Source organism: Megalobrama amblycephala, linkage group LG7, assembly GCF_018812025.1.
Source record: "Megalobrama amblycephala isolate DHTTF-2021 linkage group LG7, ASM1881202v1, whole genome shotgun sequence".
Taxonomy (NCBI): Eukaryota; Metazoa; Chordata; class Actinopteri; order Cypriniformes; family Xenocyprididae; genus Megalobrama; species Megalobrama amblycephala.
This window is the reverse complement of record NC_063050.1, coordinates 20220513-20244753: the sequence shown is the minus strand read 5'-3', so window position 1 is coordinate 20244753 and position 24241 is coordinate 20220513. Positions and strand designations below refer to the sequence as shown.

The window sequence follows — 24241 nt, the reverse complement described above, 5'->3', positions numbered from 1 at the left end:
TTTTAAAACGTTTATTTCCGTGTGCACCATGTTTATAGCACATATGTTCCTCTTGTAAACTCCTTTGCTTCTCCAACTTTCCTCGGTTTTTTGTCCTCTTCAGAGAATCCACCAGGTTACAAGGAAGTTCGTGAGGCCGCCGCTGCGTGTTTTCACAGCTCTCCATTGTTACATCAAACCCCATTTACTTTTCTTACAGTGTTGCTAAAACCCTCGTTTTGAAACCGTATATCCAGCTAAACGTGATACGCAACTCGACTGCAGATATAAACGGTGATTTGTTGTCTATTAGCTTCCTCTGTGTGCAGGTATCTGTGTTGGGTTACTCGAGAGAGGCTAGTTCACTCTGCCCAGGCCTGCACTCAACAGGGTGTATCATAAATGGGCAAAAACAAAGTGTTTTGGGACTACATCTTATTCAGAAGATTGTCAAAATGTATATGACCTCAGGAAGTTTTGGTTTTGGCTTTTGATAAGGTTGTCACAGTCAAAGAACTCTCATACTCTGCATATTTGTGATATTATTCAAAAGGAAAGCCCATGTTTGCTGGGTGTGGTTTGCCAAGCATGAATATATAACCTTAAATGCTTTATTTATAGGTGTTACAACATCTGGTTACCCTGGTTTGAACTTAAGTGACTTTTAGTGCATTATGTATGAACGTTAAAGACCGGTCTTCCTATATAGTGTTGTGAACTTGCTGAGACTTGGCATAAGACCACAATTTAGATATTGATAAGGAATTAATATGGTCGTTTTTGTTTTTGTAGTCGAGTAAAAGCGCACACAGATTGTGTACTGTATTGCTGACTGTATGCTATTAGAGCTAATAAATTACAGTGTTTTTCTTGGTAAGGACTGACCTTTTGGATGCAGATGCTATTTTGTTGTTGCATGTATTAAATAAGACTTTGTGTTTGAGAACCTAAGCACCACTTTGCATGTTCATTTTTACTCTACCACACTCAAAAATGTGCTAATGCAACACGTTTTCCTCTGATCTGAACCTTGAGTGTACTTTGCCAATCTTGTAGACTAACCCATAGTAAACCTTAGGGAAATCTTCCCCTGTTCCTTTAACTAGTCTGTGTGTGTGTGTGTGTGTGTGTTTAGAGAATGGAATCCTTGTTGCACCTATCCACAAAGTGAGTCATGTAATTGCTGCCGTTTGGTTTTGTCAAGAATTAGCATGTGGTGAAGTTCGTTAGAACGATTGGAAAGGAGGGAAGTTCTTGTGTTTCTTAGATTTATTCTGGCAGGCGTTCTATTCGTTTTGGCTTCGCCTCATCACAGCGTTCAGCAATAATGCCCGGTATTTGTCCCAGGTCACTGTGCAGCAAGTGAAGCCCAACTCCAAACTTATTTAGGGGTTTCTGAAATATTGCATACTGTGATATTTGAGAACAGCTTGGTTTTTCTTTATTGAATCGTGGTTTCTTGCAGAACTGCATTATTTGGAATCTCGCTAACAAAAAATGGCTTCCTCGTTTCCTGCACTTTCCGTGAAATCTCATCCTCACTTTTATGAGTTATACATAATTTCAGTGCAACCAGTTCTACCTGAGAATAAGTGTTAAAATAAGAACAGCACACAACAATCTTTACCACCAACAGACATCTACCACTATCTTCAGATCTTCTGTGGTTATGAGGTCTGACTCTGGCTTCTTTTTTCTCCACAGGTGTTCGGATAGAGTCTGTGATCTCCTGAGCTCACTGGTTTAATCTACAGGAGAAGAGGCAGACACAAATTCAAACACTATTTACAGTGGAAATTATTTGCACGCTCTTCAGATGAGGGAGAACAGGAGACTCTGAAACCTGAGGGGTGTTCAAGGTAAGATAATTGTACTGCAGTGCACATACCATCTTGTTTTACACCGATCTGAAATGTATTTAGGAACTTTCTGATTTATGTATACTGCTGAGAATGAATTGCAATATTATTGTACTTAAAATCAATTGTGCTTTTACACATTGGACGATGGGAGACCCTGGTAATCTGTTTGAGGTGTAAGACAGCCCAATAGATTGATATGAATGGGTTTGATTGATTGTTTGAATATATGTATTATTAGTGGAGTTTGCTTTTATAAGTATGCACTACTGTTCCTCATGCTTGTGATTTGAGTGTGTTTTACAGACATAACTGAAACCTTAATTTGTGCATCTTGAGGAGAGATTTGCTATTGCTTTAAAGGAATAGTTCATGCAAAGATTCCAAACTTTTCAAATTTGAGCAATATTCTGTCTTTTTTTTTTTTTTCATGCTGTTACAATTAATGGTTACAAAAAGCAAGTAAAAGTAGCCATGCACTATATTCCAATTCTTATGAAATTTTTGTATGTAGAACAACACAAAATTTAACTCGTTATTCACTTATAATTCCATTTAGTCATTGAGTTTAACTCGAGAACTGGAGCAGTCTATTTTGTGAATGAATTGTGCAGCCCAGTTTTGTGAACCAGCTCAACCAATTCATGCAAAATATTTGCTCGAATAATGTTGTTGTTGTTTGACTTTAAGAGATTTATGATATGTTGCACATTTGGTGCATTTGCATTCTTGATGAAGCTTAAAAACTCTAGTCCCCATTATTTGCAATTGCATGGAAGAAAATTACAAATACATAGTTTAAAATTTCCCTATATTATGTCATATGGGTTTAATATGACATGAGAGTAAATTACACAATTTTCATTTTTGACTATTCCTTCAAACAGTCAGACTTGTGGATTTCCTCCTGGTGGATAAAACATGTAAAAAATCTTGTCTACATTGAATAAGTGACTGACCAGAATATTATAGAGACTGGACTCTGGTGTAGGAAGCAACCACGTAGCAAAATGCTAAAAAAAAAACAACACCACCTGACTGTTTTGCATAGGCAAGCATCACTCAGTGTTTTTTTTTATTTATTTTTTTATTTTTTTATTTAGTCTAAGTCTAATAAGACATGGGCACCTTAAATTTCTTTTGCTTTTGACAATGATTATTTTCGCTGTATAGATGTTACTAAGCACAAGTGGAATTTACCTGCCACGTTTAAAACGTCAACTAATTGAAAATGAGTTTGTGAGAGAGTTAATGGGAAACAATGATTTGATTGTTTCTTCTGATCAAATTTTAGAGTTTTGCTCTTTTTAATATCTGTCCCATTCTCATATTTGGCAGATGTTTTCAGTATTTTGTATCACAGGTTTGGCTGTAGTTGTGGTATGCCCAGAGGTGACTGATGATTGCAACATCTTTTGCTCAAAGATAACTGTAGGCATTTACAACTTTGAATTGTGTTGGTGATGCACTAATAAACTAATTATTCTCATGTTGGTTTTGAAACCACGAGTACTCAGACATAATTAACTTTAATGTGTAAGTGAAACTAGTTTTGTATTTTAAGTAGTGGTTGACCTATATATATTTCCAAAGCTGATATATCGGCTGACATTTGGCTTTTTTTAATTATGGATGACATGTTGCAAGGAAGCAGGATATCTATTTTGACAGCATGCACTGTAAAAAGTTATTGTTGGTTTAAATTGAAGTAACCTTGTTGCCTTAAAATTGAGTTCACTGAAACAAAAAATTTCAGTGAATGCAAAGAAAGACATTGGTTTAATCAATAGTAACTCAAAATATGTTATCTGAACAACCATAAATATAAGCTGATTTGACAAAAGAAAATAAGTTAAAATATATATATATATTTTTTTTACGGTGTGCATGACTTTTATTTTGAAAGCGCTGAGAACACCAGCGACTGAGCATTCAAGCTTCCATTCTCCATCTTCATTAGTTTTCTGTCTGTTTAACAATTCTGTCTAAATTATTAGACAGCTTTAAACAAAGTAAACGCTATATGAAAAACTATTAGTGTTTGCTTTTCTATTGTTGGTAATAGAAGGGAAAATGCTATAATACTTTCTCATCTACGTTAGCATTTGGCAAATACTTGTTTATATCATTTATGTCTTCAAAATCGAATAAACATTTAATTTCACAAACCTTGCAAACTTTGGCCAATCCAGCTATGAGATCTTGTGAAGTGTGCATTTGTAGCCTGCATAAAAAACACATGTACTCTGTGTGCAAGCTGTACGGTCAAAGAAAGAGTCCAAATTGACAACTAAGTTGAGTGATTTTTAATCTACTTGAAAAGTACTTGACTTGTGAGTATATGAGTGAATGCAGATAATTTTCTGGGTGTAAAAGATTGTTTGAAGTGTGCAGAAGGTAATAGGGGTGGGGAAAAAATCGATACTGCATAGTATCGTGATATTTTGCATGGGGATATTGTATCGATACACGGACGCCAAGTATAGATATTTTCAGGGAGTGAATTTCAGCTTGTGATTATTGTGCATAATTTTACCCTAAACTCTGTGCTTGTGATGCGGGAAATAATAATTTGAAATATTTCTTTCGGACTGTAATTTTACAAATAGCACATCTCTCTCTTTCTCACGTGCACAGTGAGCTATGTGTACAGGAAGCGCGTTCTCGCTTTGTCCATGTTTATGTGTTAATTAAATGTGTTAATTTGACTCACAAATGTAATCCAGCTGCTCTCTGTGATTAGAATCAAAGAAGCTGTCTATATAATGCCATATCTACACTACCAGTGCACTTGTTCATAATACAACACGATTGACAAGACGGCAGCAGCAGTAAATGTGTCTAATGCTATGAGAGGGTGAAGGATGCTTAAAACAGCCTGCATTATCATTACCTGAGAGCTCACCAGTTACATTACTGTTACATACGGCCGGCGATAGGCTACTGGATATATACTCTTTTGAAATCAAACCGCCTAACGTTTCACAATGAAAATAACTCCATGTAGCACCATATAGCATCCAAGTTGCTAGAAGGTGACCGTATTCAGTGATGAAATGTAATTATGTGCTGAATCATATTACTGTTGTTATAGGAAAATGCATAAATTTGCCATTAACAATGCTGTTGATGGCAAATTTATGTTTTTTCCTATAACAATATAAATATGATTCAGCACATAATTACATTTAATCACTGAATACGGTCACCTTCGTCTTGTTCATTAGGGTGTTAGTAAGGTTGTTCTTTGTAAAACTGCTTAAACCCATATTTATTAGGCCTGTGTATTGGCAAGGTATGGTGGCCCAGTAGTGCACAACACAACGAAATCAAAAAAGCAAACATAAGTTCACAACACAACGAAATCAGGCCACAACACAACGGAAACAAGCCACAACACAACGGAAACAAGCCACAACACAACGGAAACAAGCCACAACACAACGGAAACAAGCCACAACACAACGGAAATGCTCCCGACCACTAGGGGGCTCTCAGAGCTTGGTAATATTAGTATTCCTTGCCACTGTTCTATAAAGTCGACAGTCTTACAAAGATATCAATACCATGATTAGTTTTAAGTATAGACATTGTATATCGACATGAAATATGAATTAAAAATCAACTACGTCCACAATAGCTTCATATTTATACTTATGAATGATTTGACACGATACCATGGCGTAGGGAACATCCACCAATTCCACCAAGTGGTTAAAACGTATCATTTGTATTCATTACCATGACTTTGTTTAACATTTAAAAACAGACATGTTCAAATTCCAAAGCTTGTTAGTTCCTGTTGGTAAGACTGACAAGCTTTGGAATTTGAATATGTCTGTTTTTAAATGTTACAAGTAATTTATTGAATACAAATTATACGTTTTAACCACTTGGTGGAATTGGCAGACTTTCCCTTCATCATGCGCCGTGGTAGCGCGTCAAATCATTCACAGGTATAAATATGAAGCTATTGTGCAGTCAAGTGATTTTGAATTAATATTTCATGTCGATATACGGTGGTTAAAAACTAATAGTGGTATTGATATTACTGCCGACTCTATAGAACAGTGGCAAGGAAAACTAACTTTACCGAGCTCTGAGAGCCGCCTAGTGGTCGGGAGCATTTCCGTTGTGTTGTGGCTTTATTTTGTTGTGTTGTGGCTTGATTCCATTGTGTTGTGGCTTAATTTTGTTGTGTTGTGGCTTTGTTTCGTTGTTGTGGCTTTGTTTCGTTGTGTTGTGGCTTGATTCCGTTGTGTTGTGGTTTAATTTTGTTGTGTTGTGGCTTGATTCCGTTGTGTTGTGGTTTAATTTTGTTGTGTTGTGGCTTTATTTCGTTGTGTTGTGGCTTTATTTCGTTGTGTTGTGGCTTTATTTCGTTGTGTTGTGGCTCTGTTTCGTTGTGTTGTGGCTCTGTTTCGTTGTGTTGTGGCTCTGTTTCGTTGTGTTGTGGCTCTGTTTCGTTGTGTTGTGGCTCTGTTTCGTTGTGTTGTGGCTTTGTTTCGTTGTGTTGTGGCTTTATTCTGTTGTGGCTTTATTCTGTTGTTGCTTTATTCTGTTGTGGCTTTATTCTGTTGTGTTGTGGCTTGATTCCGTTGTGTTGTGGTTTAATTTTGTTGTGTTGTGACTTTGTTTCGTTGTGTTGTGGCTTTATTTCGTTGTGTTGTGGTTTAATTTTGTTGTGTTGTGGCTCTGTTTCGTTGTGTTGTGGCTTTATTCTGTTGTGGCTTTATTCTGTTGTGGCTTTATTCTGTTGTGGCTTTATTCTGTTGTGGCTTTATTCTGTTGTGTTGTGGCTTTGTTTCGTTGTGTTGTGGCTTGATTCCGTTGTGTTGTGGTTTAATTTTGTTGTGTTGTGGCTTTGTTTCGTTGTGTTGTGGCTTGATTCCGTTGTGTTGTGGTTTAATTTCGTTGTGTTGTGGCTTTGTTTCGTTGTGTTGTGGCTTTGTTTCGTTGTGTTGTGGCTTTGTTTCGTTGTGTTGTGGCTTTGTTTCGTTGTGTTGTGGTTTAATTTTGTGTTGTGGCTTTGTTTCGTTGTGTTGTGGCTTTATTTCGTTGTGTTGTGGTTTAATTTTGTTGTGTTGTGGCTTTATTCTGTTGTGGCTTTATTCTGTTGTGGCTTTATTCTGTTGTGTTGTGGCTTGATTCCGTTGTGTTGTGGTTTAATTTTGTTGTGTTGTGGCTTTGTTTCGTTGTGTTGTGACTTTGTTTCGTTGTGTTGTGGCTTTGTTTCGTTGTGTTGTGGTTTAATTTTGTTGTGTTGTGGCTTTATTCTGTTGTGTTGTGGCTTGATTTTGTTGTGTTGTGGCTTGATTTCGTTGTGTTGTGGCTTGATTCCGTTGTGTTGTGAACTTATTTTTGCTTTTTTAATTTCGTTGTGTTGTGCACTACTGGGCCACCATGGCAAGGGCATCACAATCCGATATGCATCACGATACATAAAGTGGTAACGCATGTTGGTTGTGTTTACTGAATATTTTAGTGTAGCCTGGAAAAGCTTACAACCGGAATTTGTTTTATCTAATTCATTACTCCCTGACTTATTTTTAAAACCAAAGTGCACCCACACATCAGCTCTGAAAGCTAGAGGCGCTCTTATATTTTCCGCCATGCTCGCTCCCGCATACCTCTGAGACACTGGCCGTATGTAAATGATGGGCAATTGTTAGCTTTGTAGACAGAGAGTCAGCAACATGTACAGGAGCGGAGGAGGAGGTCATTTGTCACACGGGGATTTGATGAAATTTTAACGTCATTTTATATCCATTTAAAAAAATTATTTAAGAAAAAAATTATCGATACTAGAGGTTGGAATATCGATACACTATCATGAAAATAAGTATTGCTATAGTTAGCTGGATTGATATTTTAGCAGAGTAATATTTATTGTAAAAAAAAAACATTGAATTGAATGTGAAATGTGCAAAAGTATGTCTAAAACATGAGGAAGGAAAATACTGAACAAGGGAGGGATGGAGATGGATATGAAGATGTGAAATGAACAGACATGTTTGTCAAAAGTAATTTTTAAAATGTGAGCACTGTTGAGTGGATTCGTGAACACCTCTGATTGGCCTTTGTTTCGAACGCACTGGAGCGTTTGAAAGCGCACAGAAGTGTTTGACTTTAAGCGTTTTGAAAGTGGGTATCTGTCTAAGCCTCGATGAAGAGCGTTATTGTCTATTTACAACATGTTTTTGAAGCATTGATCATTGTAGCCAATCACAGACATATCTGATGAGCACGTGAACACAATTGCCTATCGGAGGTGTTTACAAATCTGCTCAACAGTAGAGCCCGACCGATATATCGGCCGGCCGATATTATCGGCCGATATGAGCTAATTGCATTTAAATCGGCATCGGCGTTTATAACGGCCGATGAAACATGAGAAACAGAGTCTCATGCTTCACTCATGTTATGAGTGTTGCATAGTTTGCCCACCAGAGGGAGCTCTGCAACTCCCCAGTTGACAACAGCGCCAGAAATCCACTACAGAAGAAAGTATTGTTGTACTCTTTTGACGGTGAGTCTGTCGTTCGTCATGTGAAATGATTGTAGATTTAGTTCATACACTGTATATAAAAACAGTGTGGTAGTTCTAGCTAACGGTCCTATCATTATCACTTATAAATATTCTGTAACATCACTTACAGCCGCTAATGCATTGCTATATTAGATTAGCCACAAAGCTAATACCATGTTTATCAGTGGAAGAGCGCGAACGTTAATAAGAGGTCAAACTATAACGTTAGCGTTTAACTTATTCTAAATATATCTGCAGTGTTTCCCATTTAACTTATTTTAATTTTATTTTCAATTCATTGACATGGTTTTGTGGAATATTGAATTTGTTTGGTATAGCTCTTTTACTTTAACTTTAGTATTATAATTTATTTACAGTACACACACAGACTGTTAAAACCAGCTTCAACTGGAAGTAAGTAAAACTGATAAATGTTTAAAACCAGACTGTTTTTTGATCATTAAAAAATATATACTTTTGATGTGCAATTGTTTAGTCATTGAGACTGTAATCTAAGGCTTTTTTTAACATAATCCCTTCTGGAAAATGGTTTATACAGCCCACATACATAGAACAGGCAGATATTTTGCTATTGAATGTTGTGTAAGTGTAGTTTATAGGAAATGGGTCTAATATCCAGTTTATTTTCAAAATCAAAATATCGGCTTATAAATCGGCTCTTTTCGAGTTAATATCGGCATCGGCATCGGCCCCCAAAAATCCATATCGGTCGAGCTCTACTCAACAGCACTCAAAGCATCACATTTTTAAAATTTCAGTACCAAATTGGTATCGCGGTTGGTACTTTAATAAAAATAAACCTAGTGTTGTTTGTGTTCTTTTGAAGGTAAGGAACTGTATTAAAGATTGTGTGCAAGTGAGTTTGGGAAGTTTAGTTCTCTGTGTACAGCCTTGGACTCCTACACGCAGAATGCAACCTGTAAACATTGCTACAGTCTTTGTGCAGATGTAATGGCCTTTAATGTGTTTTGAGCTGGATGGTCTCTCTGTATGTCTGGGACCTGAATGGTGAGAAACGTTTATAGTGCTTGTTTGTCTGTGAATGTTTTTTTTTGTGTGAATTCTTTGCAATGACTTGCCCATTTGCTTGCATGCTCTTTGATTAGTACCGTCCCCTCTTTCAGGCCTGTGTATGTTAGTTTGTGGTTTGCATTTCCTTTGCAATTCATAATTAAAGGTGATTTTGATGAATGTGCAGGAGGATTTTATAAACCCCACTGGCCACAGCGGAAATCCTGCCCTTTAACCAGAGAGGGTCATACTTTTCTTTACTTGGTTGTCTTGTTGCCAGGGTTACCTCACTGAATTGTGAGTGTTATTTATCACTGACAAACTTCTAAAGCCCTGTTTTTTTTTTTTTAAATGTTTATAATAGTCACAGTTTTACCTGTAGGTTAATGTGATATAACATTGAGTTCATTGGAAAAGTTTTGACCAAAAACCCAAATGCTTGTTTTGCATAAAGTGGAAGCAAACAAGCTGGTTGCTTGTCCAAAAAAGAGCTGGTTTCTCCTGGAGAAATGGGATTTGCATGTGTAAATGTTCAGACTCTGTTTTTGCTTTTCATAGAGAGGTATTTACCTTTGAGAATATAAAGCATTACACACTTATTAGAATCACATCTTTTTTTTCTGCGTTGTGAATTGCATCCAAGTGAAATGGATTATCGGGGGTAAAAGTAAGGTGGGGACTTGGCTCTATCAGGTGTTGATTGGATGGAGACAGATCTGAATGTGAGCTTGCAGGCGATTTAAAAAAGGGGTGGGGTTTAAGCCAACTAAATGATTGGAGAAGTCTGGCATACATCACCAGAGAGAAGTCTGTCATTCCAATGGAAGATCAAGTTATGACCTTTTGATTAAAATTACATTAAAAAATGAACTCATGCATGGCTGAATCTTTTAGGAAATGGGTTGTATTTTCATTTAATGCCAACTTTAAGGTCCACACTGCCTTATTTGTCTATCAGTGCCTAGCTATCAAATTATTTCTAATGTAAATTCTTTTTTGCACTTTGCTAAATATGTATGTCAAATATGTTTGTTAAACAAGGATTTATGTAAATGAGCTTTGTAATTAGGGATGGGGATCAAAAACCGTTTCCATTTTAGAACGGTTTCTTAATTTCCAAGACCCAGTGATTTGATAAGAAACGCGCATTTCCTGTGTGTGCATTTTAATGTGATTTTTTTTTTTTTTTTTTTTTTTTTTTTTCTTTAAACCATTCAAGGGCAAGAAGACTTGCTCGCTGTTTTCAGCGACAATTAAATGTTTTGCAATAGGACTTGGAATAAATGTGAATATCCAAGTTTTTTTTTTTTTTTTTTTTTTTTTTTTTTTTTTTTTTTTTACTTATTGGAATCGAAATTAGAAATCAATAAGAATCGGAATCAATGAGCAGAATCATAATCTTTACAATTCAAATGATACCCAACCATATTTGTAATTGGTGACTGTTTTCATGACCATTGGAAATCAAAATTAAGTTTGCATTCCTGATTAAATGAAGGCCCTGTTTATACCTGGTAGTAGCATATGTCCTAAATGGTCTCTGGTTTTTGATAGTTTGAGAGTTCTTGTAGTTGAACTTCTACATAAGCTAAACTTCAGATGTGTGTGCTCCACATGATGTATACATGGTGATATCAGGCAAACTGGAGAGTTTCTGTGAAATCTTGTGCATTGTATGGTCTTTTTTTTACATTTGGAGCATTTTTCTACATTTGGATTTCCTTTTTTAAAGGTGCCATAGAATTAAAAATTGAATTTACCTTGGCATAGTTAAATAACAAGAGTTCAGTACATGGAAATGACATACAGTGAGTCTCAAAAACCGTTGTTTCCTCCTATAAATCTCATTTGTTTAAAAGACCTCCGACGAACAGGCGAATCTCAACATAACACCAACTGTTACGTAACAGTCGGGATCATTAATATGTACGCCCCCAATATTTGCATATGCCAGCCCATGTTCAAGGTATTAGACAAGGGCAAAACATCTGGATGTGCACAGCTGAATCATTAGACTAGGTAAGCAAGCAAGAACAATAGCGAAAAATGGCAGATGGAGCGATAATAACTGACATGATCCATGATATTATGATATTTTTAGTGATTTGTAAATTGTCTTTCTACATGTTTCATTAGCATGTTGCTAATGTACTGTTAAATGTGGTTAAAGTTACCATCGTTTCTTACTTTATTCACGGAGACGAGAGCCGTCGCTATTTTCATTTTTAAAGGTCCCGTTCTTCGTGATCCCATGTTTCAAACTTTAGTTAGTGTGTAATGTTGTTGTTAGAGTATAAATAAAATCTGTAAAATTTTAAAGCTCAAAGTTCAATGCCAAGCGAGATATTTTATTTAACAGAAGTCGCCTACATCGAACGGCCAGTTTGGACTACATCCCTCTACTTCCTTCTTTAATGACGTCACTAAAACAGTTTTTTGACTAACCTCCGCCCACAGGAATACACAAAAAAGGGGACGTGGTCTTGTTGCGCTACCACGGAGAAGAGCAAGAGTTGCGTTTGTAGAGTGTGTTTGTCGCCATGTCGTCGAAACGCTGTTATTTTCATCCCGCAGTCCAATCACCTTTGTTTGGCCTTCCCAGGGACGCTGTACTTAGAGATCAATGGTTACAATTTATGTTTAACTCGGTTCCCGAAAATTATAATCCACATGTAAAACTATGTGCAGCACATTTTGCTGAGGACAGCTTCCTCAATCTCAATCAGTTTAATGCCGGATTCGCACAAAGATTATTCTTGAAAGATGGAGCAGAAGCTGCTGTCGAATCACAACACAGGAACCGCTGGCACAATCAGAACTCGTTACGTATTTCTGAAGGAGGGACTTCATAGAACAAGGAAGTCATCAGCCCGTTTTTATGACAGTGGAAACAGCGGTATACAGATAAGTAAATTATGTGAAAAATAATGTGTTTTTTTTTACACGCGAAACATGAACACGTTATATTGCACACTATAAACACAATCAAAGCTTCAAAAAAACCACGAAAAACGGGACCTTTAAACACTTGCAGTCTGTATAATGCATAAACACAACTTCATTCTTTATAAATCTATCCAACAGTGTGTAATGTTAGCTTTAGCCACGGAGCATAGCCTCAAACTCATTCAGAATCAAATGTAAACATCCAAATAAACACTGTACTTATGCGATTAAACATGCTGCATGACGAACACTTTGTAAAGATCCATTTTGATGGTTATATTAGCTGTGTGAACTTTGTTTATGCTGTTTAAGGCAAGCGCGAGCTCCGAGGGCGGGGAGCATAAGAATTAAAGGGGCCGCAGCCTGAATTGGCGCATATTTAATGATGCCCCAAAATAGGCAGTTAAAAAAATGAATTAAAAAAACATCTATGGGGTATTTTGAGCTGAAACTTCACAGATACATTCAGGGGACACCTTAGACTTACATTACATCTTTTAAAAAGATGTTCTACGGCACCTTTTAAGCTACAAGTAAATGGCAAATTTTAAAACCATTGTTTTAGTGCAGTGGTTGATTGATAGATGAGTAAGCGATCCTGTGCTGTTTTCTTGGCTGCATCATTCAGGATGCATTGGTGTACACCATGGTTTGAAAAAAAACAAAACATTTTGGACACTGTGTATGTAGGTCTGACCACTTGTAATCGATCGGATCACCAGAGTCTGAAGTTGTAAACTGGGCCTAAGATGCGTTACTCTCTTGTAGACTGGCATAGATTGAACTCATTGTAATCTAATTCAGGTTGTGTTTGACAAAGCAGAAGCCTGTACTTGTATTTGCATTTTTTATTTACCTCATAGTGCTACCAAATTGTATAGTATTACCATTGCATTTTATTATTTTTTTTTTTTTTATTTATTCCTTTAATACCGTTCTTTAAAGTACAGTCCCTCCTGGATAAAAAACCAAAGCAAAAACACTATCACAGGTTATCTTGTCTTAGCTGGTTTAAGATCAGCTTAAAAAAAGTGGTCAAAAAACCTTCTAAAATCAGCCAACTAGCTTAGGCTGGTTTTAACTTTTTTTTTTTTCTTTTTTTCTTTTTCCCCCTAGATGCATGAATATGGTAGTAAAGTCACTGCTATAGTATAAATGAATGTAATATCTGATATTGTCATGGCCCTGCTGTAGTACGTTTTTGTAAGTGATTTCTTCAGTCTTTTTCTTTTACCTTATTGTAGTTGGTTTGCTGGTGAGGTGTTTGGGAGTATATCTATTAAACAGTTCAGAAAATGCCCTGAAATGTAATTTTGTAGTTTAAATTTGCAGATAAGAAATGTAGTGGTGTGTAATAGTGTAATCATTGTCTGTTTTCAGACAGAATCTAGCAGCATTAAATCGACCTGCAGTTCACCAACTCTGTTAGCCAAATTGTAGCCTCAAGCAAACGAAGAGAGCAAGAGCTTCAAACTCCTGCTAACCACTTTATACAGTTGTAAAGCGCACACATACGATCAAAGCTATAGCATTTTAACTGAGAACCTTTTATATCAGTAAAAAAATGTTTTAAAAACATCCTAGACATACACAGTCCTGCTTTTTGCATTTGTTGACTAACAGTAGTCATCATATATTAGCAATACGTTTTTTGCAATGTTTATCTGGATATTTCTTAACAATATATATCGAAATAGTCCTAGATTGACTTTTATTTTTCTTCCTTGACAACAGAATTTGTGTTAGCATTTTACTTTGTAGTTTTCATATCACTAAAAATGTTTCAAAAAACGTTTTTATTTCTAACGGTAGTTGTAACAGTATTTGTATTCGCAGTCTCAAGACTTTTTAGGGCTCTTTTGTACGTAACCGTATTTGTCTCTGAGGGTAGTGTTCTCAGTATGCAAGCGTCATTAAATGCTAATCATGGCCGCTGGGTGCTGCGCCGCAGCTATAAGCTTTTTGGTCTCACGGTTTCTCACTGGTGACCAAGTAACCCTGTCCTGACACAGTCTCGCTGGCTTCTCCCCTACAGGCCAGAGCACCATCTGTCCACCCTCACAGCTGTCATCCAGAGCAGCTTTAACGAAAAAGGCTCTTTTAATCTCTGCCGAAACCATACTGCTCTGCTAATCTTGGTGCGCTTACTATTTTGCCAGGCTTAATTTTGGAATTGGGTATTAAGATCGGGGATGCTCCTTTACCTTCTGCACAGACGCTGTGTGAAATTCATGTGGTTTTTTGCATATAGTTTATGATAATGTGCAATGGGACTATGAAGTGACATTGATTTATGTAGACAGTGCTCCCAACCCAGTTGTCTGCCTTGGCTTCCTTATTCACCGTGGATTTTTGAGTGTCAGGCGAACAGTAGAGTAGGGATGGGAATCAAAAACGATTGATTTGAATGATTCTGGTTCGGATTCCTTAACTCTTTTTGAATAGGTTTCTGTAGGTGATTCAGTAAGTCGGTGGAGTGAGCCAAGAACCAAACCACTCTAACTAAAGTTGCGAGATTAATCTTTAAAAGATTGCTATCTCGATCTAAACACCCATGCAATCTTATTCCTAAATGAAATTGTTCTGGCTATGTCTATTAGCCTAAGTCTTTGATAAGTACGATCACAGCAGAACATTCAAATCCGTGTTGGCGTGCCACTGACAGAGAGAGAGAGAGAGCAATTATCTATGTTACAATAATTCAAATTATCGGTAGCAGGGCTCTACGCTAACATTTTACTTTAGGAGTACTTTTGCTCCTAATGAGAAAAATGTAGGCGCAAAGTAAAAAATTTAGGAGCACTTTCTGATCAATAACAGACATTAACTTTCCCATTACAGGGCGATATTTTCCCCTCTAAATTAATTTCCAGGAGCATTTTTCCCATTATAAGAGCATTTTTTTTTTCTAAACTTATTAAATGTATGCATCATATTTTGTCAATTTCTTAAATTAAAATAGAAAATTTGTTTTTAAATGTTAAACAATAAATTCAGTTAGAACAATAACACCCAATGAGACTGTTACGAATCAAAATAAATAATCAAAAAATCCATCTTTGCACTGCAGGAGTGGCACAGAAGCTCCATATGAAGTGGTATTATTTAGACATTTACATGTAATGCAGCTTATTGGTAAATAGCATTTTTTGAATTTAGAAATGTAAAAAATTTAACTTTTAAAAGTTGGATATTTAAATAAAAACAGTTCAAAATCACTGTTGCTTGGAGACGCTCAACAGTTCTGGTGTGGCTTTGTTTGAAACAATTTTCACGAAATAGAACCAAAACAGACAGTATTGTGGCTAAAATGTTAAGTCACTTAATATCAGCTTGTTTACTGGACTTCAATAAGATCAGTAAGTACCACAAACAGCTGCGATAAATGGTGTTACTGGTGTTCAGCAGCAACACCGGTTATATATCACTTGCCCACCGTTACCGCGGCACCGCCCCAACGTCATTTTTATTTTTATTTTTTTTTTAGTAATGATAATCATTTAATTCAGTTAGAACAGACACTACAGTTAAAACGTGTCTTCTCAATTCAGTGAGCCGAACGAGAGTCACAGCACAGATCAGCAGCAGGAGTCAGATTTCAGATCATTTCACCCATTTCGCCTCACTTTTCTGAATGACAAGACGATGGATGAACATTTGATTGCAAAGCGAAATGTAAACGTGCATATTTAAGTGATTTTGTCATTGTACTGTTTTAATAATGAACTTTTTGAATAATAATGAACTCACCCACCATTCAAGCAATTGCTGCTACTTCAAAAGTGAAAGTATGTGCACGGCCATTCATAACGTGTTTTTTTTTTATTTATTTTTTTTTATAACATTCAAACAACTTAAAAAAAAAATTTAAAAAAATGAGGCATTTTTGCCCCAAGCCACCGTTAATTTCCGACCTTGCTTATGATAATCCAAATGTAGTATTTCCAATTTGGCTGAAACATCTGCAGCATGAGACGGTCTGGTAAGTGTGTCATACCCGTTTCACCTTTATACAGTCTTTGAAGTGTAGTCCTTTGCGCACGTCTTTTGCACTTGCTCTGCTGACTGAAGAAAAGTCTTTGAATGAGGGTATGAAAAGCAGCCGATTACAGTATGAAACATAACTGTTTTGCAGTGTAGATGGGAGTTGTGCTTTTTATTCCGATTGTATTCTAGATCTGTTCGTGAGAATCGATCGAGTCACTCGCACCATTGCGCCTAAATATTTTTTCACACTCGCACACAGTTATTTTGAGTCTCAAATGCGACTGAAATGTTTGCACTGTAGAGCCCAGGGTAGAGGAGTTGTGAATGCCAGTGAACTGACACTGGCAGATGTATTGTCTTAAATTGTATTCATGCTACCCATATTCATACTATATAAAAAATGTAAACTTTTTTTTTGTTTTGTGTTAAATGCATGCGATTTTATTTAATTTAGTAATGCTTGCACGCTCTTTGAGAGACTGTTCCAAATTGAGTTCCTTTTCAAATCTTTTTGGACTTAAACTGTCAAATACACACAAAATGGACAAAATGTCCATCTTGGTGAGTATTCACGTAAACATAGTTGGTTATGTCTTAAGTGAACGTAAATGGTTGAGAAAGAAAACACATGAGCTGAAGCTTTTGTTATGTATGTGAGTTGACATATATTGTATATGTGAGGGATATTGTATATAATTTGCAAACATCAGGCTGCCACTATCAATATGCAGGGCTTTGTAAGCGTGATCGAATTATTTAAAAAAAATTTTTTTTTTTTTTCTTTACAAGATAAGATTTGTCAATGACGCTCAGGATCTGTTGTGCACCAAATCCAACGCCATCGTCTTGTCAGTCGTCTCTTCTTACTCTTGTCACGTGATAAGTGGAATCTTAACTCTTGCTGCACTGTGCTGTGACTAAGTCGCAGAGCGGATGCTTGGTTTATAATTGTAGCATCCATTGTCCAACTGAAATAAATGGTTTTTATGTCTATGAAAAAGCATCCATCATTGCTCCAATGCCAGCTCACCATATGGCTACTTGAGTGTACAGAGGAAAGGTGTTAATAAGGTTTCTAATTGGCTTTTGCCTTATCTTTCTACTTCCCTCATTCTCATTTTCTCTTTTAGAGTTAATGTCATGTGCTAACAAGACTGAGTTCTTTCAGTCCTCTTGCAAGAATATGTTTCTGGTGGGGTGGGTACTGCTGACCTAAAGCTGTGTCATTTACGGTGAATGTGTTCACAGTTTCAGCCTCTGTGTGATATGGAGAGGTCCAGCTGTGCCAGCTTATACCCACCAAGCCAAGAGCAGTTTGGGCCAGCGCATCTGTGTGCCAATTCATAAGTTTATGTGGGGGGCCTGTGTGCCAGCCTGCTAAATGGACCCGAATTTAACAGTGTCATTTTGTTGGACATCTGTCTGTGTTTTTGTGTGTGTGCCCTGAAAATCTGGAATCTATACGAAACAATTGCGTTTTTCTACTTAATGTGAAGTAACTCATATTATCCATAGTACTATCTGTTAAGTTTGGGTCATGATGATCAAATAAAATTGTCATCATTTACTGACCTGAATTATTTGTTTTCTTCTGCAGAACTCAAAAGAATTAGCCTAATCAGATCCCATTAACTTTTAGTTTTTTGGTCCATGCAATAAAAATAATTGTGGTCCAAAAAATTAATTAATTTATTTATTTATTAAAATATTTATTGTTTGTCCATCCTTTATCTCCTTTAAAATATTTATTTTCAATTTGTGATGACATGGCGTAAAACAAATAATTTTTCAATTGCAATTCAGTGCTTTCCTAAGACCGATTATTTGACTAGTCTTTCAAGCAACCATACTGACTAGTCGATTTTGAAAACGTATATTGGCCATCTGTACATTGTGCACATGAAGTATTATGTGTGAGCATGCTCGTTTTCTCCAGTTGTGTGTGAATGCATGCATGCACGTGCGCACACTTACGTGCCAGTGCACATCACCCTTCTCACCAGCTGGTCGTCTGACATCATGTCACCATGGCGCCAGGCCTTTGGCGGCCTGTAGAAGCCTGCAGCACCATGCCAACAACACACACACAGAAACAGAAGTTTAGTCTTGCATTTAGGGAGCGGGAACGCCATGCCAACTCTGGTAGCCAAGCAGGAGAGCCTTCTACCACAGACACACACATACACACACACAGGAGCGAGTGTGATCCATGCCAGCGGTGGTCTCAGATCAGGAGAGCTCACTTCACTAGACAGACACAGACACTCCACTGAACAAAGGAACATACACGGCCAAGAGTGCAGCGCTGCATTTAGAGAGAACGAGGAGGAGAAGGGATAGAGGCACTGAACATTTGTCTACTGTTTAAGTTCGCTGGGTTCAGCCCAGGCCTGCACAGTTTACGGCTAATGCGTTTGGAAAATGTTCAGGTGCTATGGAGGAAACAAACACACGCCTGATAGAAATGAGCATTTGAACATTCAAATAGCATGTTGTGGGTATTGTGTAGAACTGTGTTTTTCAAGCTGGGTCTTTTTTAGTTAAATTGAAAAATAAAAAAAAATCACACTGCAGAAAGCAAAATGGTTGAATACATTCGCAAATGCATGTTTGCATGGTCTGTGAACAGTTTGGGGACTTTGGTTTAAAAAAAAAGTTAGAGAAATCCTGGTGTAAGAAGGATATATGTACTTTATAGAGCTGCATGATTAATTGTTAAAAGATCATGATCTCGATTCAAACACCCACACGATCCTATTCTTAAATGACAACGATTCGTCTGTCTATTAAACCTTTGACGTGTAGGATAACAGCGAACATTCAAATCTGCGTTGGCGCTGCCACTGACCCAGAAACAGCGGTTGTGATTGTATAGGTGTGAAACAGCTTCACAAAAAGTATCATTATTTCTGTTACAATAATATTATCACAGAGGTACTGGGATAAAAGTTTACAGTTCAGATATAAACACTGATGTCTATGGTAGAGTAAATCACCTTTTAAATGTAGCTTGACACTTCAAATAAAGATTGTATCAATTACATCGTTACACCAGTAGGTGGTGACAAGTGGCTGTTAAAAAATGTATTTGTCATTGAATAATTATTTAAAGAGATTCGTTCAAAAATGCTGAATCATCCAGTGAAGCCTTTATGAATGAGTCATTGAATGATTAATTGAAAGCGATTTGAGAAAAATTATTCAAATTAATAAATTTTTTTAAACAGACTGCAGCAATTAACATTTTATCAGAACCTCTAGTAAATTGCGTAATATTTTGTTTAGTTGTCTATTCGCAATAGTGATCTGTTTTATACAAAAAAAATCCTGATTCTCAATTTATCCAGAATCGTTCAGCTCTAGTACTTTAAGATGAGAAATACCACAGTTTGACCTCAACATCAGTGAAACTCTTGATTTGGATGAGGTCTCTTGAGGATGATTTGAATCTTTGTCTTTGCGTCTTGATTTCCTTGTTGATCGCTTTCTTGTTGTGATAGCCAATTAATCAGTTTGTATGATATGTTAGTCTATTGTTTGGCCATTTTGGAGCCAACTAACCAATAACCGTTAAGGGTGAGTAAATGAGGGCAGTTTACTGCTTGTGTCGTTCTAAACTTTTGTTTCTAGCATAGAACACAAAAGAATATAACCATATTTAATATCCAATCTGCTGTTTTGCAATGCCATGTTTTCATCATCATTCTTTGTCAGCAATCTATAAAAATAGATTAAAAAATAGATAAATAGAAAAATTCTTTTTGTAAAACAATTTATACTTTTATTCAGCAAGGACGAATTGATAGTGAAGAAATTGTATATTTTTACAAAAGATAAAATGCTGTTCTTTTAAACTTTCTATTCATCAAAGAATTCTAAAAAACAAAACAAAAGCACCGATCTTTCCACAAATTATATTGAGCAGCCCAACTGAAGGTTGTGCTGATAGACCCAGCAATAGTCAGAGATATCTCAGATGGCTGATGCCTTTGACGATATCAAGACGATAATTAGCTCATTTTTCCTATTCGTGTATTAAATTATTATTACCAGGCTAGTATTATCAAATTAATATTAGGGAAGGCAAAGGAATTGTATTTCCTAATTTCATAACCACACTTGCGACACTGAAATGTGCATATAAAGAACAAGGACTCCTCAATGAAATTGTTTTTAAATACACACTACGATACTACATCCCACATCAAAATTGAATTGCAAGGTGATTAGGGCTGCACGATATATCGATATCCATAGCAAATTAACAAAAATTTTAATGACTCTAATAACAATACAATTACAAATTATTAAATTATGAAATTATTTAGGCCTTATAAGTCTTTAGGTCACCTCACAATAATCAATGAGAGAGAGAAAAAAAAACTTGTTTAACAAGAAATATTGATTCTTCTTCCCCCCCCCCCCCAACTGGCATTAACGTATGGACCACAAGAGAAATATTAAGCCAATAAATTAAGATGGAAGATATACCATTATCAGCACTTAACTCTTGTTGTGTTTGAGAGAATCAATGTGCCGTGCAGCATCAGATGCCAAAAGCTTGGTCAGTTTTTGCTTTCACTTTCAGGGAATAATTGACTGGATAGAGACACCTTCACCGGCATAACTCTCGTGCAAAGTTTGCAAATTGTATGCGTAATATCCAAGGGCATGCCTTTTGGGAAAAACATTTCTATGTGAACTGGCATTTTTCTTCATCACCAAAATGATATCTTTGCCATGGTAACAAAACGAAGTAAATAATTAAATAAATGAGTAAATTAATGATCAAATAAAATAATGATGATATGACTATGGAGCATATTGCCAAACACTAGCCCAACTGATTTCATCATTGATAATAATAAATGTTTCTTCAGCAGCAAATCAGCTCTTCTATTCTATTCTGTTCTGTTCTATTCTAAAGAATGATTTCTGAAGGATCATGTGACGCTGAAGATTGGAGTAATGATGCTGAAAATTCAGCTTTGCAGCACAGGAATACATTACAATTCAAAATATATTAAAATAGAGAAGCTGTTTATTATTGTAGTAATATTTCACAATATTAGTTTTTACTGTATTCTTGATCAAATAAAAGGAGCCTTGATGAGCATAAGAGACTTCAAAAACATTACAAAATTTTACTAACTCCCAAGTTTTGAACAGTAGGTGAAACTCTGAATGGATTCATTAAAAAATTGGTTGACACATTTTATTTGTTCTAGTTTTTTAGCATTTGCTCCAGTCCTAAAGAATCAGTGAAATATCCCAAACACTGACTGTACGAACATTAGTTTTTTTTTTTTGTCTGTATTTGAAAAGAGTTTGATCAGATTTCCTATCTTTGATACATTTTGATGTTTTCTAAATTGAACGCTGCTGGACCTAAATGAGTTTCTAGAGTGTTCTACGTCCTTTGTGAGGGCCAGAGAGGTACAGTAGACTCAGGTTCAGATTGGCAGTTAGAGCAAGGTTTATTTTTGTTCTACAGTACTGGACAGAGATGCAACCATTGCCTTCCAGCAGCAGGGAAGCGTGTAGGTTTCTGCACCAGTCTTCTCTGAATAGATAAGCTGGTTTGTTGGAGCATGTGTGGAATGCTATTGTGAAAGCTCTGTGCAGCAAAAGGTTAAGTCGTACCATGTCTGCTTGCGTCACCGTCTTCTGATTGAAGGCAGGGTGTATGTGTGTTCGCACACAAAAGAACCTATAATTTGAGGCAACATTATCTGACAGACTCATGACGACACCCAGGTGAGGTGCATCTCATGCACGTCATGTGTTTGTGCGTGTCTGCCGTCACCTTGCTCGGTGCGGATACAAATTTTGTAAGCCTTTAATTAGCACATAAATATAAGACTGTTATAAAGATTGACAATAACATAACCCTGGGCGTAGACACGGGCGGGTTGAAGGATGTTTTTAGGTGCTGAATGAGGAAAGCGTTGAAGTGATTGACAGAAAATAAGGGAAGGTGCGGAAAAGTCGTAAATGTTTTGTGCTTTGCGAGATTGTTAAAAAGTTATAAGTGTTGTTTATGCTTTCATTGCGGATATAAAGGTGCAATCACCCCATAATGAAAACTTCCATTAATAACTCAGCCTCATGATGTACTAAATGCTGAAGTGGGAATGTTCAAGTTTTTTTTTCTGTTGTATTGCTTTTGTATCGTATTAGAAGACTGAAAATAGAGAGTGTGTGCGAATGGTAATTGATCACAGTGGACAACTAGACTTACTAAACTGACTATCTGATTAGGTAATAGTTGACTAACTTTTTATTTTTTTATTTTTTTTATTTAACTGACAGGACTTAATGTGCTGAAAGCTTGCTGTACTTGAGGTGTTAGACAGTTTGCACTAGTGATGGAAATCTTTAGGCACCTCATGATCCGGATTCTGGGAGTCACAATCCGATTCCAAAATGATTCTTGATTTACATTTTTTTTTCTCTTATTAATTACTTTAATTAGACTTAGTTATTTATTCTTTTCTTATTAAACTACTCATGTAATTAAAAGTAGGTACTAAAAAATAATTACAAATTAAAAATTAATTTGTAAATACTAGATAGCTTCTAAACAGACAAGCAAATAGTAAACAATAAAGAGGAACAAAGAAATATATTACAAGCAATAAACAAAGAGTGCATTAAGTTTCTGAATACTTTCCAGTCAAGAGCAGTCTGACTATTTCTGATGACATCATATACAGGCGGAATTTAGATGTTTTGTCCTGTCGGTTTAATCCTTTAAGGAATAACTTGCTGTGTTTACATTAATTAAACATTATAAAAGCATTTTGAAATGCAAGAGCATTTAACTACTTACTCAGAGTCGCACACAGCCGCATGCTGTATGCGCTCTTCACAAAGCGCATGTGAGCTTTTGAAAGCGGCTATCTGTCAGTAAGTGAGTTTTGTGTATTGAAATAGGCTCACTGCATTCCAAACGGCATGAATGATGCCTTCATAGAGCATTTGGAAACGGAAAATGCTGGAATACCGGCGAGCGAGACCACACATTGTAAGAAGGTGTAACATCAAGCAAAGCTATCATATGAAATAAAGCCCGCGATTGCTCTTGTAATTGGCTTCAACCTTTTCAAACTTTATGGAAGACTATTTTATGGATGGTTCAAGTGTTTTTTGTGTTTGTGTATGTGTGTGGAATTGAAGGTAAGCAGACTGCAGCTGTTTCAGAACTCAGAATCGATTCTGAAGTTTTCAGAATCAATCCAGAATTATTGAAGAGAGAATCACAATGCATCGGAGAATCTTTTTTCCTTTTTCCCACCCCTAGTTTGCGCAGTACAGTTATTTACTTATTTATATTTGATGATGATTTAATTGTTTTGTTTAATTTTAGTTTCCATCTATGCATTCTCCAAATTGCTTTTCCTATTCAAGGACACAGGGATGTTGGAGCAGCATCTCTGGCCATAGGCAGGGATTTTATTTTATTTTTTATATATTTTTAATTTTTTATTTTATTTATTTATTTTATTTTATTTTTTATATTTTTTATTATGTGTTTTTTGTTTTTTGTTTTGTTTTGTTTGTGGTTTTGTTTTTTTGTTTTTTGTTTTTTTTGTTTTTTGTGTTTTTTGTTTTGTTTTGTTTTGTGTTTTTTGTTTTGTTTTGTTTTGTTTTGTTTTGTTTTGTTTTGTTTTGTTTTGTTTTTGTTTTTGTTTTGTTTTGTTTTGTTTTGTTTTGTTTTGTTTTGTTTTGTTTTGTTTTGTTTTGTTTTGTTTTGTTTTGTTTTGTTTTGTTTTGTTTTGTTTTGTTTTGTTTTGTTTTGTTTTGTTTTGCCTGAACATTCTTTAAGGTGTTTTCAAGGTTTTTGTTCTGTGTTCAGTAAACACCCCATTACTATTCCTATAATTACTATTCCTTTTAATTTCTTTTT

The 24241-nt window shown here is 36.1% G+C and overlaps 1 protein-coding gene across 5 annotated transcripts in view; it reads left to right on the top strand.

The window, feature by feature from the left end:
- Positions 1-24241, top strand: part of bcl9 (BCL9 transcription coactivator) — a 138460-nt gene that overhangs the window by 79267 nt on the left and 34952 nt on the right. For all 5 annotated transcript variants that reach the window (XM_048196382.1, XM_048196383.1, XM_048196384.1 and 2 more), the window contains exon 2: positions 1684-1838. The gene's annotated coding sequence lies outside the window, so the exon portion shown is untranslated. The remainder of the gene's footprint in view (positions 1-1683; positions 1839-24241) is intronic.